Source organism: Malaclemys terrapin, chromosome 1 (genome assembly GCF_027887155.1).
Source record: "Malaclemys terrapin pileata isolate rMalTer1 chromosome 1, rMalTer1.hap1, whole genome shotgun sequence".
Taxonomy (NCBI): Eukaryota; Metazoa; Chordata; order Testudines; family Emydidae; genus Malaclemys; species Malaclemys terrapin.
The window spans coordinates 129755575-129775377 of record NC_071505.1 but is presented as its reverse complement, the minus strand read 5'-3'; the positions used below and the strand labels follow the sequence as shown (position 1 = coordinate 129775377).

Here is a 19803-nt window from a genome sequence, read left to right as displayed (position 1 = left end):
TCAGAACATGTTAGTAAATAACAAATGAAGAACCGCTTTACCAAATGCACGTACATACTGATTCCCAGGTGACTAGTTTGCAAATGTCAGATACTGGTACATTTCATAGAAATGTTGATGTGCCTTGAGCTCTGGTGGAATGACCTTTAAATGTGATCAGGAGATCTATGCAGACTACCTCATGGAAGGTTCCAATAGTCAGAAATCCAATTTAATAGTCTTTGAGGTGATATAGCAAAGCTTTTCATTCTCTCCACAATGGAGACAAACACTCTTGGTGATGTTCTAAAAGGTTTTGTTCTGTTTAAGTAATAAGCCATGCCTCTCCTGACATCTAATGGCTGTAATTATCGCCTCAGTTCTAGCTGCATGAGGTTTCCAGAACAATACCAGTAGCAGTATCTGCTGATTCAGGTAGAATTCGGTCACTACTTTGGAGAGAAATTTCAGGTGTCTTTTCATGGACACCTTGTCTGGGTATAACACAGCGTATGATGGGACAACCACAAGTGCTGGGATTTCCCCCACTCTTCTGGGGGAAGTTATGGCAATCAAAAATGTCATTCGCATTGATAGATGTGATAGAGAACAAGAGGCAATGGGCTCCAAGGGTGGCCCCAGGACGGCTGAAAGTATCAAGTTTAAATCCCATGGGGGAACAGTTTCTTTAATTGGTAGGAACATCTTGATTAGACCTTCCAGGAACCTATTTATCGTTCGATGAGAAAAAAAAAAAGGATGTAGTCTTCTACCAGAAGCTAATGAGCTGGGATTAGGGACATGGGCACCTTGACCAAACTGAGGGATAGACTATTCTGTCTCAGTCCAAGTAAATAGTCAAGCATCTGAGGAATCAAGAAGTGATGTGGAATCACTGATTACCAGTAGCATGAATAAGAAAATCTTGTTCATTTCACCAAATAAGTTTATCTTCTTGATTCTTTTCTGCTGCTTTTCAGGACTTCCCTAACTGGAGAGGAGCAGGCCTGCTCTATCAATGACATCCATCCAGCCACCATGTTGTGAGATGCAGGGCTCCGATGCAGAATATGTCCCTTGTACCAGCATGGGGGAACAGAAGCAGGGTTTGAGGTGAGGATATGAACAAGTTCAGAAAGTTTGTGAACAAAAACAAATAAACAAAAAATACACTGCCTTGGTCATGCTGGAGCTATGGTCGAGTCCTGCTTGAGTTTGCAGAACGTCCTGGGAATCACAAGGGTTGTGAGGTAAGCATTATCAGGTCTCAAGAACACATCTGCTATGGGCCAGGGACTCATTCCTCCCCTTGAGTAGAATTTCTGACACCACTTCTTGTGCTGAGTGGCAAACAGGTCCATTTTGGGATTGCCCTAGTCCCCAAAGATGTCAGACAGAATTTTGTCTTTGATTTACTACACACAATTTGCAAGGAAGTGTCTGCTGAGGTTGTTCACTAGCAAGTTCTGCAACTTGGGAAAGTGTAAATCTGTTAGGCAAATCTGATGTTTGATGCGCCAATTCTAGAGCCTGACAGCTTCTTAGCAGAGTGAGAAAGGCCTACACCACCTTGTTTGTTGATATAAACCACTGTGGTCATATTGTCGGTCATATTCTGCACTGACAACCCTCTTCCACAATAGATAGCATGTTGGTGTACACTTCTGGTGAACACTGTATTGCAGAGGTACCACTTCTACTGCTCTTTATTTAAGAGATCCTGAAGAGAGGGGTCCCTGAAGAGAGAAGGGGAAGGGGAGGTGGGTGTAGTCACTGGAGAAAAGTGAATGGAATATTCATATGATATTATGTCTGTGGCCCAATGGTCAGTGGTGACAAGGGACCAATCTAGCCTGAAGTGAGCTAAATGATTTCCCAAAAGGGAGGTCTTGAATTCTGAAGTCAATGGAGCTACAAGACATCTCTTGAATGCCCCACCCCAATGAATGTTTCTGGGACAGGCAGAGCTGGGTGGTATGGGATGGAGATGGAAATACTGGTATTTCCCCTAAGTGATTCTGTTGACCTTTAATAATAGAAGGTGGAGAAACTGATCTCAAAGAAGGATAAGGCTGTTTAATATGTTTCCTCTTAAAGTATGTCTGCACTTACAGTGGAGTGTAGAGTACAGACATTGCACACCCAGCTAGCAAGGGTATAAACAGCAGGGTTCACTGTGAAGCACAGCATAGGCAGATACAGTAGAGTGCTCTAAATGCCTTAAACACCAGGGTGTATACCCTACACAGCTCTCTATATGTGCATACATAGTTTTAGATGCTGGTGTGTATGCTCTGAGAAAACTCAGGACGACTCATGAGATCTTCAAAAATATGGAAAGTCTCATCCAACTTGAAACTGAATAGTTCTGCCCTTTTGAAAGGGCAAATCCTCCATCATTTGGACTTCTCTGCAACACCGATCCCTGACGCCGAGAGGCATGTCATATAACAGTCATCATTGCCAGTGATCTGGCAGCCATGGCCACTGCATCAAATGCTGCTTGTAGTCCCACTCTAGCCACTAAATGGCCCTCACTGACTAGCAACATAAATTCCTCATGAGCCTTGATTGGTCCACATGACCTTGTCACTGGCCATTCAGAATAGTAGGTTCAAAGAGTAGGTTATTCAGCCAAATAAATCCAGACTCTTTGGCACTCTCTCTCTCTTTTGTCGTGGGCCTGAAATTTGCCATTTCATTTGTTACTGTTGCCACAAGTTAAGATGGGGCAGGGTGCATGTAAAATAATTCCACTCTTTTGGAAGGCACTGGTTTGGTTTTTATCTACCTTGCAAAAGTCAGGTGGTGCCATGGCCACAAAGTTTTGGAAGGGTATATAATTGCCTTCCAAATTAATGAGACCATCTTTCCTGCAGAGGACTCCAGTAACATGCCCATCGATTTATGTGTCAGCTCCTGAACCTCTTCAATGGGAATTTGGAAGGTCTGACCTATTCTTTTTAATTCTTGAAATCACTTGTAGTCATCCAACTGTGGGACCATTAGGAGGCACTACAGTCTCAAACTCATAGACTTTAAGGTCAGAAGGGACCATTATGATCATCTAGTATGACCTCCTGCACAACACAGGCCACAGAATCTCACCCACCCACTCCTGTAACAAACTCCTAATCTATGTCTGATTTATTGAAGTCCTCAAATCATGGTTAAAGACCTCAAGGTGCAGAGAATCCTCCAGCAAGTGACCTGTGCCCCACGCTGCAGAGGAAGGCAAAAAACCTCAAGGGCCTCTGCCAATCTGTCCTGGAGGAAAATTCCTTCCCGACCCCAAATATGGTGATCAGCTAAACCCTAAGCATGTGGGCAAGACTCACCAGCCAGACCCAGGAAAGAATTATCTGTAGTAACTCAGATCCCACCCCATCTAACATCCCATCACAGGATCATTGGACACATTTACCGCTAATAATCAAAGATCAATTAATTTCCAAAATTTGGCTATCCCATCATACCATCCCCTCCATAAACTTATCAAGTTTAGTCTTGAAGCCAGATATGTCTTTTGACCCCACTACTCTCTTTGGAAGGCTGTTCCAGAACTTCACTCCTCTAATGGTTAGAAACATTCGTCTAATTTCAAGTCTAAACTTTCTAATGTCCAGTTTAAATACATTTGTTCTTGTGTCCACATTGGTACTGAGCTTAAATAATTCCTCTCCCTCCCTGATATTTATCCCTCTGATATATTTATAAAGAGTAATCATATCTCCCCTCAGCCTTCTTTGATTAGGCTAAACAAGCCAAGCTCTTTGAGTCTCCTTTCATAAGACAGGTTTTTCATTCCTCGGAACATCCTAGTAGCCCTGCTCTGTACCTGTCTAAACACATTAATTTTAAACTTAACATCTATTTTAACAATATTAATACACATGTGAGCTCGTCTGGTCTCCAGCTATTGTTGAGTGTTCAGTTGAGGCCTAGGAACTTTGGTATGAGTTGGCAGCGGGTTTGACAGCATCACAAATCCCATCCCAGAGATAGGTAACAAAATCTAAAGCTAAGGGTTGCAAAAGGCAAGCAGTTAACTATAAACCATTAACTAAGAACTATTGATTAAAAGTAGAAAAGCTAACTATAAAAAATATCTAGTTAAGAAAGAGCTGGCAGTCTCTTGGACAGGCTCTGTTTCCAAGCAAGGAGACAATGAGAGGAACTGAATGGTGGTCAGCACACATTGTCCTTATATGCCCTTAATGCAGAGCACAAGGACTGAAGAATACATGTGCACTTTATGGATACTGCCGGCCAAAAGATTCCAATCTCTGGCATGAGGCATGTGCGCACCATTATCAGAATGTGCATATGGACAACTACTCCAAGGAAAATATGCAGTTTTAACACTGTTCAGATTACTCTTCAATAGTTGTACTAAACCAGTTGTTTCCAAACTTTTTGTATTGGCGACCCCTTTCACACAGCAAGTCTCTGGGTGCAACCCCCCCCTTATAAATTAAAAATGGGGGGGGGGATTTGATTTAAATTTAATTTGATGGGGGTTCAGGGCTGTCCTGCCCCCACTCATGGCAGAGCCTGGGGCGGACAGCTCTCTACTCCCACATAACCACCTCATGGCCCCCTGAGGGGTCACAACCCCCAGTTTGAAAACCTCTGTCCTAACCTGTTTCACAGAATTGCTGTGCACTGTTAGGCCCAGATCCTGCAAAGATTTACACACATGCTTAAACTTCAATCCCATTGATTTCAATGGAAGTACTCATAGCATGTAAAGTTAAGCATATTGTGACAGACCCAGACCAGTGGGGTACAGGAGTCTGGTAGAGGGCAAATATACTGGCCACTGGATGAGTAGTTTTCTGTTCCCTGAGTGACAAGAGCAGGGGCTGCACTAGAGTAATCAGGAACCTGCCAGAACCAGTTAAAGCAGGCAGGCTAATTAGGACACCTGGATCCAATTAAGAAGCTGCTAGAATCAATTAAGGCAGGCTAATCAGGGCACCTGGGTTTTAAAAGGAGCTCACTTCAGTTTGTGGTGCAAGTGTAAGGAGCTGGGAGCAAGAGGTGCAAGGAGCTGAGAGGGTGTGTTGCTGGAGGATTGAGGAGCACAAGTGTTAGACACCAGGAGGAAAGTCCTGTGGTGAGAATAAGGAAGGTGTTTGGAGGAGGCCATGGGGAAGTAGCCCAGGGACTTGTATCTGTCATGCAGCTGTTACAGGAGGCACTATAGACAGCTGCAGTCCACAGGGCCCTGGGTTGGAACCCAGAGTAGAGGGTGGGCCCGGGTTCCCCCCAAACCTCCCAATTGACCCGGACTGTGGGTTCTTCCAGAGGGGAAGGTCTCTGGGCTGTTCCCCAACTCACATGGTGAATCTCTGAGGCAAGAAAATCCGCCAATAAGCGCAGGACCCACCAAGATAGAGGAGGAACTTGTCACAATATTTATAAGTCTTTACAGGATCAGGGTCCTAAACAACTGTTATGTTGCACCCCAAAAGGTGTCTGAACTTGAGCTGCAAGTGATCTATCAATTTGCAGTAGTTAACATAAGAACATAAGAATGGCCGTACTGGGTCAGACCAAAAGGTCCATCTAGCCCAGTATCCTATCTACTGACAGTGGCCAATGCCAGGTGCCCCAGAGGGAGTGAACCTAACAGGTAATGATCAAGTGATCTCTCTCCTGCCATCCATCTCCACCCTCTGACAAACGGAGGCTAGGGACACCATTCCTTACCCATCCTGGCTAATAGCCATTAATGGACTTAACCTCCATGAATTTATCCAGTTCTCTTTTAAACCCTGTTATAGTCCTGGCCTTCACAACTCCTCAGGCAAGGAGTGCCACAAGTTGACTGTGCGCTGTGTGAAGAAGAACTTCCTTTTATTTGTTTTAAACCTGCTGCCCATTAATTTCATTTGGTGGCCCCTACTTCCTGTATTATGGGAACAAGTAAATAACTTTCCCTTATTTACTTTCTCCACATCACTCATGACTTTATATTCCTCTAGCATATCCCCCCTTAGTCTCCTCTTTTCCAAGTTGAAAAGTCCTAGCCTCTTTAATCTCTCCCCATATGGGAACCATTCCAAACCCCCTAATCATTTTATTTGCCTTCTCTGAACCTTTTCTAATGCCAGTATATCTTTTCTGAAATGAGGAGACCACATCTGTACACAGTATTCAAGAAGTGGACGTACCGTCGATTTATATAAGGGCAATAAGATACTCTCCGTCTTATTCTCTATCCCCTTTTTAATGATTCCTAACATCCTGTTTGCTTTTTTGACCGCCGCTGCGCACATCTTGGACGTCTTCAGAGAACTATCCATGATGACTCCAAGATCTTTCCTGATTCGTTGTAGCTAACTTAGCTCCCTATCATATTGTATGTATAGTTGGGGTTATTTTTTCCAATGTGCATTATTTTACATTAAATTTCATTTGCCATTTTGTTGCCCAATCACTTAGTTTTGTGAGATCTTTTTGAAGTTTTTCACAGTCTGCTTTGGTCTTAACTATCTTGAGCAGTTTATTATCATCTGCAAACTTTGCCACCTCACTTTTTATCCCTTTCTCTAGATCATTTATGAATAAGTTGAATAGGATTGGTCCTTGGACTGACCCTTGGGGGACACCACTAGTTCACATATAAGTTTACATTTATAGCAATTTGGGATCCTATTGAACACAAGACGCTTTACAGACGTTTGTTATTAAAATCTAACATTAAAAACAAACTAAGGAATGCTAAAAGCAAGACAGATATTACTGCATATTTCCCTTACTAATTTCCCTTTAGGAGTGAGTCTAGAGATTCCTGGTGGCATATCTGCCAGTTCCTCTTCTAAAAATGGTGGATGTAATGAGACATAAAATGTGGAGACATATTAATTTTAGCTCCACAAGAATACAATGATATATTGTAGAGACTCTCAACCTAGGAAGTTGCTGGAGAGTTGAACTATAATATTTTATTCTGTTATATACATTGTCTCATGTTTGTGATGCAAAGTTCATTAAAAAAATTAAGTAAAGTGTGCAGTAAAATTTACATGAAAAGATCTGATAAAAAGAGAATATTTAAGATTTTCTTTTGTATTTTTTTTTTTTTTTTTTACACACAAAAGGAGCAGGGTTCAAAGTCTTATTTGAAAAGTAAAGTGTTCTCTGTCGATTTTCAAATTAAAGATTCTTTGCATTTCTAAAATTCAAGAAAATAGTTTATACTATTCAGTATTTATCACCTAGGAAGGCATAAAGTTCACCAAAGGTCAGCATCACAAAATCTGGGGTACAGGGGAAAACAGGGGAAACTATTATTGTTTTCTATTTGAAAAATGAGACTACATTACTAATTATAATACTTCTATGTGACCTTTTACAAAAATTGCTTTCACAGAATTTATACAAAATCTTCATTAACAACTTCTGAGTTTGTGCCAAAATAGAACGTATGAGGTAGGAAATGGGGATAATTATTTCCTGAGAGATAGTCTAAACTCTTCTACTATTCAGAACTATGGTACTTAAAGTTGAGTGCCCCTGACTAATGAATATTGGATAAGCTACAGTTTTTGAATAAGATACCTGAAAAATTTCTGACTAGAGCCAAAGCTAAACATTGTAAAAACCCTTTAGGAATAAACGTAGGCTTTTTATCATTTTGGAGACTTACTCAACGAGCATTTAGACCTGGAAACTCTTCAAGTTTCAGAAGGTTTTTTTAATCATTACACAAAAGAGTATTATTCAAATACTGCACATTAAAATGTGCAAGGAAAGAGAAAATTAAATTGCTGTTTTGGTCACTTGCTTTTTATCTATTGGCACTACTGGGGTCTGTGGCCTATAGTGTGTAGCATCAGCATTGCTCTAAGGGTACGTCTATACTTACCCGCTGGTTCGGCGGCAAGCAATCAATGTTCTGCGATAGATTTATCGCATCTTGTCTAGACGCGATAAATTGATCCTGGAAGTGCTCGCCGTCGACGCCGGTAATCCTGCTCCGCGAGAGGAGTAGGCGGAGTCGACGGGGGAGCCTGCCTGCCACGTGTGGACCCACAGTAAGTACCTTTAAGTTCGAACTAAGATACTTCGACTTCAGCTACATTATTCACGTAGCTGAAGTTGCGTATCTTAGTTCTAACTGGGGGCTTAGTGTGGACCAGCCCTAAGTGAGCTGAAGATGTCTAGAACTCCTTTTTTTGACAAGGCAGATAGGAACTTTCGACTGGGGTTTTAAGTGGGGAGAGACTATATAAAGCTCCAACTACAAGCTCTTTTTTGACTGAAGCTCCTTAATCTCATAGCTTTATGCCTGTGCATTCCAACTCCTGTAGAAGGTGACTGTGGACCTGTATAAGAGGCAACTTTAAGAATGCAGCAGCTGTATTTTGCTCTTTTACACCAGGAATATGTTTCTATATTCATTGCCACTCTTGGAGAAGAAAAGAGAAAACTTTTTAGGGTCACATTGAGATACTCCTACCCACCTACCTTACTCCACAAGGAGTGTCAATTGAAATCAGTGTGACTATTCATTGTGACAGATGGTATCAGAATCTAGCCCTTAACCCTTGTCTTCTGTGGTCCAGTTACATCAATGCAAATAATAAATTCATCCCCTCTGTCTGGTGAAGTAGAAATGAGTGAATTTTGCAGCTTTTTGTAATTTTGCTCATCCTTTCCCATGGGTTTTCTATTCAGTTTATCCCTGCTATTGCAGAAAAACACAACTGATTACACAAAATTGAAGGGAATATACCAGATGATAATTAACCTTTTCTGAGGAACCATATAACAGTCTCCCATATAGCAAACAATAGAGCCGGCAATAAGGCGTCCCAACATCAGGGATCATCATCTATAAACTTGTGGAGCATTAACTTGAGGGTTCCATTAAAGCGTTTGACTAACCCATCGGTTTCTGGGTTGTACACCGAAGTCCCGAGGGTCCGAATGTTCATGACGACAACTCTGTTATCAGTTTGGAGGACACATTGGTGCTCTGATCAGTTAGGATCTTCTTGAGTATCCTGACCTGAGCGAAAACCTTCACTAGCTCCGTCGTGATGTTAGGGGTCATAGCCGTGCATAAGGGAATGGCCTTGGGATAGCATGTCACATAATAGACCAGTACGAGGATGAACCAATTCCCTGTCTGACTCTTTTCTAGTGGTTCCACCAGACCCATGACAATTAGTTCAAACGGTACGCCAACCACAGGGAAAGGTATGAGGAGGGCCCCTTTCGGTCCGGCCCACTGGAATTCAGGCCATTAAGCACAATAATCCCTCACCTCCTGGTACATGCCAGGCCAGAAACACTTACAGGCTATCCTCTCGAGAGTCTTCTCTCTACCCAAGTGTCCCACCCAAGGTACTGCATGAGCCAAATGCAGAAGGCTCCAACGCAGGCTCCGGGGCACCAAGAGCTGTTGGATGACTTCCCGTGTTTGGGGGTCCTGCACAAATCAATAAAGGCAGTCCCCTTGAATCTCAAACCATGGTTCTTGTGAGGGGTGAGGTGTATCATCTCTCTTGGTCTGGGGTCGCTGCCTGCTCCCAGGCACGACTCAAAGATGGGTCTTCCCTCTGTTCCTGTATGAAGTCCCCGTTATGCTCCAAATCCCACTGGGCATCTTCGAGGATGCTCTGTTGTACTTGGTGGGGACTCGGCAGGCGGCTCAGAGGATTGAGATGGTCCTTCTTTGGGGTCAGGTTTCCTGGAGTGGCCGAAGAGTTCCCCTGTTGTAGATCCTGCATCTCCTCCTCCTGGAGGTTGTTGGCTGTGGTCTCGCAAGATTTCCCGAAATTCCAGCCACTCTCATCCCAACACCACAAGGTAGGCTAACCTGGCAGCCACACCAACTTAGAGGGTTTCTTCCCAGCCATAGATCTCAAGTCTTACCCAGGCAGTGGGGTAAGGCTGTATATTGCCATGGATACACTGAAGTTGTATACTTGTCCCGGAGAGTTCAAGATCGGGAAGGAGTCCCTCCCGAATAATTATCTGACTACAGCCCGAGTCTACTAAGGCTAATGTGGGGATTCCTTCCACCCAGACTGGTACTATGAGTTTTTCTGAACCCTTTCTCCTGGCCTGAGGGCTGGCTACGCAGACCTGCCCATAACTACAATCCATATAGGGGCAGTCTTGCCAAAAGTGCCCCTCTTGGCCACACTCCCAGCAACAGTCACAGGTTCCCCAAGTCCCGGGGTCTGCCTTCAGTGGACTCTGTCCCTCCTGAGGGTCTTCTTCCCTGTTGGTCCGGGTCCAGCTGATCGGGCACCAGCATTCGAGGGTTGGGGGCTTAGCTGGTGGTCAGGGGAGAAGTCGCAATTCCCCTGGGTCTATTTTGCAAAAGCTCCCCCCAGCCGGTCCGTCCCTCCTTCTCGGACTCCTGGGCTTCCGCAGCCATGTCTCCAGCCCATCAGCCTTCAAGTAGTCCTCCATTAGTTCTACAGCCTCTGCCAGCGTCATCGGCCGGTGCCGCTGTACCCACTCCTTCCCTTCACCCAGGAGGATCTGGATAAACTGCTCAAGGACAACAGTCTCCGCTACTTGAGCCCCGACTGTTTCTCTGGCTCCAACCATTGCCAGGCTTTGTCCCTCAGATGTTGGGCTACCGCCCAGGACCTAATCCCCTGCAGGTACTTTTGTTGGCGGAAGTGCCGTTGGTACATGTCGGGGTTGATTCCTGTCTGGTCCAGGATGGCGGCCTTCACTCTTTCATATACTAGGGCGTCTTGTGGGTCTAACTCCGGTAGACTACCTGGGCTGGCCCCATCAGGTAGGGCACTAATAGGGTAGCCCAGTGCTCTGGTTGCCACCTGGTGGCGGTGGCTACCTGTTTGAAAGTCACCAAAAACGCCTTGGGGTCATCACTAGGTCCCATTTTTGACAGTCATATTGGCAAACCTGGGGGAAGAGCCCCCCAGTCCTGTCCAACTGGGATGGGGTTCGGTGCACCGGTCCGGCGCATCAACGCAGCCATTTGCCAGATTAAGTATTCTTGTTGGGTCTGGTGCTGGATAACCAACTCTCAAAGCAGCTGCTGCTGCTAGGTCATCTGGAGCTGGTATTGACTAGCGATCTGCTGCATCAGCTGGGCCTGCTGTTGCTGGGTTGCCTGCTGCTGCTGACTTTCCAGCATCCATTTCAAAATCTTCTCGGTATCCATCCCGGGCAAAGCGACGAGTAGGCAGGTGACAGAGGGTTACTCTAATAATAATCTCCTCCCCCGGGACCATTCAAGCAAGGCCCGATTGCTGCCTGCATTCACCACCACATGTCATGGGGTATGCACACCCTGTTCCCCTTTCAGGGTGGGGCAGGGTTGTGATAACACCACTGCTACAGTCTCCCCAACCGCCTTTAGGCCAAAAGCCACCAGAGTCACTTCCAGCAGCCCTTGCATTCACGGCAGCGCAGCCTAGTGGCCAGAGTCAATTCCAGCAGCCCTTGCATACAGGGCAACACAGTCTAGCAGCTAGAGTTAATATAACCGCCCTCAGGCGCATGACAATATGCCCCAGTGGCCAGGGTCCACATAACAGCCCTCTGGTACAGGTAATGCAGCCCAATGGCTGGAGTCAATGTCACAGACCCTAGGCACAGGGCAGTGAGGCCCAATGGCCACAGTCAATATAACTGCCTTCGGGTACATGGCAGTGCAACCCAATGGCGGGGGTCATTATCACAGAGCCTGGGTGCGGGGGTGAGTGAGACCCAATGGCCAGTATCCAGGGAGGATGAAGGGGCCATCCCTAGGGGTGGCGACCTGGGCAGGGAGGTCCGGGCCCACCCAACTCCACCAGGCATCGACCGAAGCCCCTGACAATGGCAGAGTGGTCCGCCACTTGGTCAGCAGGGACTCCCACCAAAACACGCTGACCTCTCTCAGGTGGGAGGTACCACTCGTGCACTCTCCCTAGGTCACTTCCTACCGCGTTTCCAGGCATCATAGTCCATTGAGCATTGGGGTTCCCGGACTCCTCAGCGCAGGTACTCCCTGCAGCTTCATCGGCCGCAGCCGCCCAGTCTAGCTCTCATGTTTCCTGAGGCAGAGTTGTAACTTGTAGAGAAAAGCAGTCTAAACCAGTGGTTCTCAACTAGGGGTCCAGGGCCCCTGTGGTGCCACGAGCAGGTTTCAGGGGTTCTACCAAGCATGGCCAGCATTAAACTTGCTAGGGCCAAGGACAGAAATCCAAAGCCCTGCTGTGCAGAACTGTAGTCTGGGGCCCCAAACCTCACCATCCAAGGCCTGAAGCTGAAGCCTGAGCAACTTAGCTTCATGGGGGCCCAGGTAATTGCCCTGCTTGCTAACCCTTAACTTTGATATGCAGAAAAATTGTTGTTATGGCACAGGTGAGCTGTGGAGTTTTTATAGCACGTCCCGGGGGGGGGGGGGGGGGGGGGGCAGAAAGAAAGGTTGAGAACCCCTGATCTAAACTCAACCACGTGTCACTTTTCTCCCCATGCCAGACCACACACCTTGACCAACGTGGGACTCCACGTGTAACCATTAACACTCAAACGCTGACATCTGGTATAAAAGTAGCTTCTGGAGCTACCATAGTGGCAGTTTTATGAACGTTTTATCTGTTCAGCCATGAAGAGAAAAAGGCCTGGTTTGGGAAGTTCCAAGTTTTCAGATTGCTGGAATATCTGCTGCCAGGAGTAACAACTGTAAAAGGGTGCAGATGGATTTAAATCCAGAAGATTAAATCTTGACAAAAGTCATGCCCTTCCTTCATCTGCCCCAGATCTCATCAGCCTGTCCAGTCTTAGAGATTCACTTCTCAGAAGGCAGTAACTTATTTTCTATACCTATAAAAGGATCCAAGACGAGAGAATCCATTATTCCAGTACAGTTCATTTCTACAATATCACTAGACCCAGTTCTTGAACAATCTACATGCACCTATAGATAACTCTCACTGTTCTGCTCTAAAGAAACCTGGATGAGCCAGTGTAGATTGGGTTTAACTTCTCTCCAAAGTGCCTCAGTCATCACAATCACTCTCTTAAATTATCTATTGGTGTCCAGGATGAAAGATAGAACAATGACTTAGAAATACTTCTCAATATTCTGGAAGCATTGCTCACAGTTCCAAAGCTCTTAGAGCAATAGAATCCATATTTTAGTCACAAGAAACATATTGGTGAGAGACACATCCCCAAGCTCAAGTGTTGCTTTTAAAAAAAGTCACCCTAGTCCAGGAGTTCTCAAACTTTTGTATTGGTGACCCCTTTCACACAGCAGTGTGACCTCCCCCCCTTATAAATTAAAAACACTTTTTTAATACTAAACTATTATAAATGCTGGAGGCAAAACAGGGTTTGGGGGTAGAGGCTGACAGCTTGCAACCCCCAAGTAATAACTTTGCATACCCCTGAGGGATCAAGACCACCAGTTTGAGAACCCTTGCCCTCGTCCAAGGTAAAACTGATTTTAAAGTCCCCATTTAACTGTCCCATTTCTGGTCAAGGACAAAACAATTTACTCCAAGTTCTCTGAGGAAAATGAAATAGTAGAAATACATTACGCGTCTTAAAAATAAGCATTATAAAATTTTTCAAGGAATATTTCTGCTCAGGGTGGATTTGATTTAAATCAAATTGATTAAAATCATGATTTAAATCACTAGTCAAGAAGACTATTTAATCATGGATTTCTACATAAAAGTGCATTCTTGTTGGTTGTTATAACCTTAATACATATTCTTCACAACTCAGAGATACATGTAGATTTCGTTTTTAGAAGGTACACACTATACATTTTAAAAGTGATTTATTTTGAAAACTTTTCAGATTAGTTTTACAGCTATATCAGAAAATGAATGATTGTTTGGTTATTTCATTTACCAAAAGGTAATTGAAGCAGATATTTATGAAGTCATTGGGAGGTGAACTATCTCCAATTCAATAGGTTATTCATGAATATTTGGAGGATTTTCTTGCCATGCTGTATTAGGAGGAGAACACCACCAGATAGACATTTCAATTGTTTTAGTTAACTAAAACAACGTTATGTATTCTGGATTTTTTTCTTCAACAGCAAACATATAATATTATAACAAAACAAGCATATGAATTTTTGAATTTAGTTAAACATTCAAGTTTTTTAAAATCAGGTTTGTTTTTGTTAAAATTGTTTTTAACTAGAACAGTTAAATTAAATATATATATATTTTTTTAAATTAAATCAACTATGTCAGCGAGGTCAACATGAGAAACTTAAAATATTGGCTTCTGCAGCTAACTCAGTCCTCTTCACCTTCATTTTCCTGTTTCTTCATACTCTGGAAAAGTATGGAAAAGCTTTCCTGCTTTTTCAGGTCCCAGACGATTTCTCAGTTTGGAATGAATTAGTCCAAAGGAAGAAAACATTCTTTCTACACCGGCAGAAGAAGCTACTGCTGTTAAAAGTCAGATTATCACTTCAACAGTTTCTGAATCCAAGTGCTTTCGTGACTTTCACCAGCTCACTGGTGTGACTTTCTTTAAAACATCACCAGCAAACATATATTTCTTGAATGGTTCACCCTTAGCTCTGAAGTTTATTATAGTTGGGATTATGGAGGGATGATTGCTGGATGTCCATATCATAGTCAACTCCTCTTTTTCAGCAGTTAGGTTTGACACTGGTACCGAGTATTGAGAATATTTGCAAGAAAATGAGCTGGTAATAGCGTTTGTCCCATTCATTTTTTTAATGCTTGTAATTTAACTCTGTCGTTGCATATTTCTCTTTTTAAGATCTCACTCAATTCTTTCCAAATTTCAATAGCGTCAGCAACAAAACAGCTATTTCCCTGCATTTTGTTCAAGGTTACAGAAATCGGTTTCAGGGTATTCAGCTTGTGTTCAACATTTCTCCTAAGCCCGATGTTGAGAACTTTGGCAGTAACAGTGCCATCTATTTTTTCACAATTTTGTTCACAAACTGTCATCAGATTAGGCCAGTTCTTGATATAGTGCTCAAAACAGTCCACTACTGAGTTCCATCGCGTCTTGTGGGACAGTTAGCTTGGTTCCTCCCACTTTTTTCAGAGCAGCTGCTGCGAAGTGGTTGTTACGGAAGTATTTTGCAATTTCAACAACATTAGCCTTTATTTCTGGAACACTGAGTCTTTGGCTATGAGGTGCATCAAATGAGCACTGCAACCATATGTTACTAGCTTGGGACGCTCTTCACTCTCTTCTACATAATTTCTTCTCATCTTGCATACATTTGCAGCATTGTCTGTGACCAAGCTGCATACTCGACATTTGAATTTTTTTTCCAGTTTGTTATAGCTTTTGCTGCTACTTCTTGAAAGTATTCTGCTGTGTGTGCATTTCCTGATATATCAATTGTTTCTGTAAGGAAGACATTCCCTTCTTCTGTTGTCACACAAGCACATACAACAGGATCATTGTGGACATTGCTCCACCCTCTAGACCTTTTGCACACTGCTCAATTTCTCCTTCATACACTTTATCCAGCAATTTGCCTGTCACATCTGCTCTTTTGGGTGGACTGTATCCTGGTCTTAATGACTGAACCATGTTAATGAGATGTGCGTTCTCAATCATACAGAAAGGAGAGTTTGTTGCATAAACAAACCAGGCAATTTTTTTCATCGATTACCTCTTTTTGTAATCTGCTGCTTCTCATCACAAACTTATCTATGGTTGTTTCTGGATGATGGAGGTTTTTTTTGGTTGGTTGGTTTTTTTGCTATAGGTGATATACTGTGGCTATGTGACATACATGATGTGACTGAAACACTATCATTGGCAGATAACTCTGAAACCATAGAAAATGATGTTGACCATGAAGGGGGATAGTCTTCAGAATCCTGTATGTTGAGGATGGATTCTCCTAAACAAAATAAGTCAATGCAGTTATTTATTATTACCATACTTCTCATTTAGTATTACTCATTGCATTCACTGATAGTACTATTTTAAAGGTGAAATTGTAAAAAAAAAAAAAAAAAAATCTGCCTATTTCAGCTATTTATTTTTTATCACAATTGCATGCAAAACGATAGTCCCATAGAGTAACAACTATATTTTTTGCTCAAACATGAGAATTCAAGAATAGTCCAGAAGAAAGACAGGCGGTCCTTAAGAAAGTATGAAATAAAAGAGAGTTTACCAACCTGAAGATCCTGCATGTTCAGACATGTTCCTTTCAATCATCTTCAACACATCTTCCTCCTGAGAAGGAACACTTCTCATGATGTTGTTTCATTCGGGCAACCAGGCCTTGCATTTCTTTGTTGCCATGCATTTTGCACGCATGCCTGTTTTACCCATGGGTAGAGGAACTTCATTAAAATATTCCCAAACTGGATCTCTTTTACAGCCTGCTGCCATTATAGATTTTCCCTTCTAGTGAGAGAATGGCATGGTAGATCTCAAATCAAGGAAAGCTCCACTCAGAGAGACCTCAAGACTTCTGGAATATGCTGCTCAAGTAGTTTCACTTTTGTTTCTACTGCCTGTCCCTCCCGTCTCTCATTTATCTCCAGACTGCTTCTCCTTGTCCAGATCTATTCCACCCCCAACAATCTTCTATTAATTGAACTTTTTGAAACTTTGCACTTTTAGAGAGAGGTAAGGGATTGACTCTGTGTACACAAATCTGCAGAGGGACAATAGGATTGAGGTCTGTTATTTTCCACCTCTCTATATTATTTATTTATTGATTTAAAAACATTTTTGCTGTTAACAAGCATGTTATCTCTGGAGACACAAATACAGTTTGAGAACTGCAAAAGTAAGCATCTCTGGTGGTATCTTCTAGACTGAGCACTGAGTCCCATTAGGTAGATAGAAAGACTAACCTAAATAATCTATACAGAACCCCCTGGAGCCCCATAAAATTGGGTCCCTAATCCATGAACTATTGGAACTCATTTACAAAACATTTCTTAAACATTACATGAATATATTGTCTCATACTATAGAATTAGAATTTATAATCCCTGTTCCATGAGGAGATCTTAATTAAAACTAATCTTTAGATATGCTTTTTGAGGCAAAAACCTTTTATCAAAAAAATTGGATTTAAATAAAAAATCTGATTTGATTTTTTTTTTAAATCTTTGATTTTTTTTAATCCACCCTGTTTCTGCTTCCAAAGCATAATCAGATTGCATCCCCCACCTGGTCTGAACAAGATATAACGCTGGTTTGCAGTTTTATGACGTTCTGATGCAGGTCATTGATAGTGTTGAGGACCAGAAAGCATCTGGATATGTTTCTTCTAATTTTTTGTAGGATACTGTGTCTCTTCATCTGTTTTTTATGGTCCAATATCCAGACTTCAGGTGGAAACGTTGAAGCTGTAAGTGGCCATACTGAAGTTTGTGGTCTAAAGCTCATAAATCAGAGTAATCAACTCCCTAAATTTTCTGGAAAAGGGCATTATTTAAAACAAATGCTGACTTCCAGAAGAATGGAAGCAGACTTTGTCCAGGCTGCAACAGCAAAATCTACTTTTGGGGATTTGGAACGAGAAAGATGATCTTCCACTTTAAACTGTTAGTACTTCCCCGCATCTGTCCAGAGTCAACTTGCAGTTGGGTTTTTCAGGCACAAGAGCACCATCTTGTGGACAGACGAATATGGGGGCGAAGGGGAGAAGCAGCATCTGCAGAGCCTCTTTGCTGGAAAAAAGAGGATCCCTTTTCTGCCCTCAGCAGAGAAGGAGATTGCAATTGCAAAATCCTACTGATATATTTAATAGGGGCTTGCCAAGCCTTTAGTAAGAAACAAACACTTTCCAGATTCCAGAAGACAGGGTATCAGCAGATCCCATCACTGTAAATATCTTTCATTAGAGACAGAAAGAATTTCTAGCCAACACAGCCCTCAATTGCAAGGCCCGGCAGGTCTAAAACCCGGCCCCTGCAGAGCTGCCAGACAGCTAACCTCCACACTCTGCCACTCAGCAAGGTTCAACAGGCAGTAGCTTCATGGCTCCTGATTGGTTCCCTGCCCTACATAAATGCAAAGGGCATTCCAGAAGGGATCCAGCCAACATCATGGATCTTCTGTAACTGCCACAGTCATTCCTACTTTCTTCTCTTGAGCTCCTGGCTTCAACTTCATGTCGATTTGGACCTCACTTCGACCCTGAAACCTGACTAGGACTCTGATTCTTGGTGTCGACCTCTGCCTGGAAGTTGACCCTGCTCTGATCACTGGTCCTAACTGCACTCTGCAGTATTCTGACAGTTTGCCTGGACAACCCAAGCCCAAGGGGAAGGCCTACCCTGTGGGAGCAAGGAGACAGCAGGCCACTCCCTAACCAGCATGCCCCAGAGTGTACTTACTGGGCTGACCACTCCCATGAGGCGCTCCCTACATTACAAGCCTAAGCACCACAGCTCACAACAGAGAACTAAGCTCTGCATAGACAATCCACACAGCTCCATGTTGAAAATGTGGCACTGCAGGCTCAACTGGCATAGCACGCCAAAGATAACCAGCGCGAGTGGCCTGGCTATGGGATGACAACACTGTGCTCTGGGCACACATGCAGTACAATCCAATTTGGGAAAGGAATACACCCAGAGTTGGTAGAGGGGGTTAGCCTGGGTGAGTGCCGAGGTAAAGCACCTGCCCTACTCCTCACTGAGATATTCTCTCAGGTTTGGGTCTGCCTCCTTATCCCAGAGGAGCTGTATTGAATTCCCCCACAGTGGGCACTGGTGAATTTTGGGGCAGCAGCCAACCTCATATACACACAAGAAAAAATGTGTGAACAGTAATATAAAAGTTTATTTATATGAGTTATGTAATAACACAAAAGTTCACAAGTAAATTAACAAGTCATTCCCTTTAACAGAAGCTTTTGAAACAGCCAGACTTTGTTTAAAGAGAACCACTGGAAATTACACTAAAATTATAGAGTGAAAGCAATCCCCTCTTGGCAACAGTAAAAAATAGATAGAACATTCAATGTCCAGGGAATAACTACAAGTAGAGCAACATCTTCTATCCTCATTAAGTTAATTGTGGGCAATTCTGTAGTCTTTACTCGGCAAACTTCCCATTGAAGTCAAAGAAAGCTTTGCTTTAATAAAGACTGCAAGATTAAAGCCTAAATTCTTCAACAATAAGCACTAATATCCCTTCATTTACACCAGATACTAATAATAAAAGCCATTACATATAACAATCATCAGTTGCATGCAATTACCATATATAAATTAAATACATGATTCTTCTGTAGAGGCTTTAATTAACAAATGTATTTTTAAAAATGACAACACTCACACATCCATTCATTTGCTAAAATACCAGATTTTTTATTAACTTTTTGAACAGATCGCAACTGCTTTCCTTCAATCATCATATGTAATACTATGAGCTGTTTCCATAATCAAACCACTACTTTCCACGGACAAATATTGCTGACTACACAACTTACCAAACATGCAAAAATTACCTAAGTCATTAACATCTTGCTAAATTTAAAAAAAAAAAAAAAAAAAAAAAAAAACACACACCACTTCTCCCCCATATCCAAAGTATGTTAATTCTTTTTAAGATATTGCCCTTTTTGAAAAGGGAATTCAAGCCCAGCCCATTTAAGATCAGCTCATATTGTAGTCTGGATGTCTGTCACCAGGGTACTGAATGGGAGCTGTCTACCAAAAGATTAAAGCTAAATTCAACTATGCACATTGTTGGGTTTCTCTCTATTAATTATTATTATGGTTCTGTAACTCAAACCTAATGAGGGAACAAGGACTCTATTAATAAGAGCTACACAGTAACCTCTACTGCAATAAAGTTATGCCAGCATTCTATCCTTCATCAGTTTTACTAACTCCA

The 19803-nt window shown here is 42.8% G+C and overlaps 1 protein-coding gene across 9 annotated transcripts in view; it reads right to left on the bottom strand.

The window, feature by feature from the left end:
• CCDC91 (coiled-coil domain containing 91) overlaps positions 1 to 19803 on the bottom strand; it is a 348558-nt gene that overhangs the window by 303932 nt on the left and 24823 nt on the right. The gene's annotated exons all lie outside the window — the stretch shown is intronic.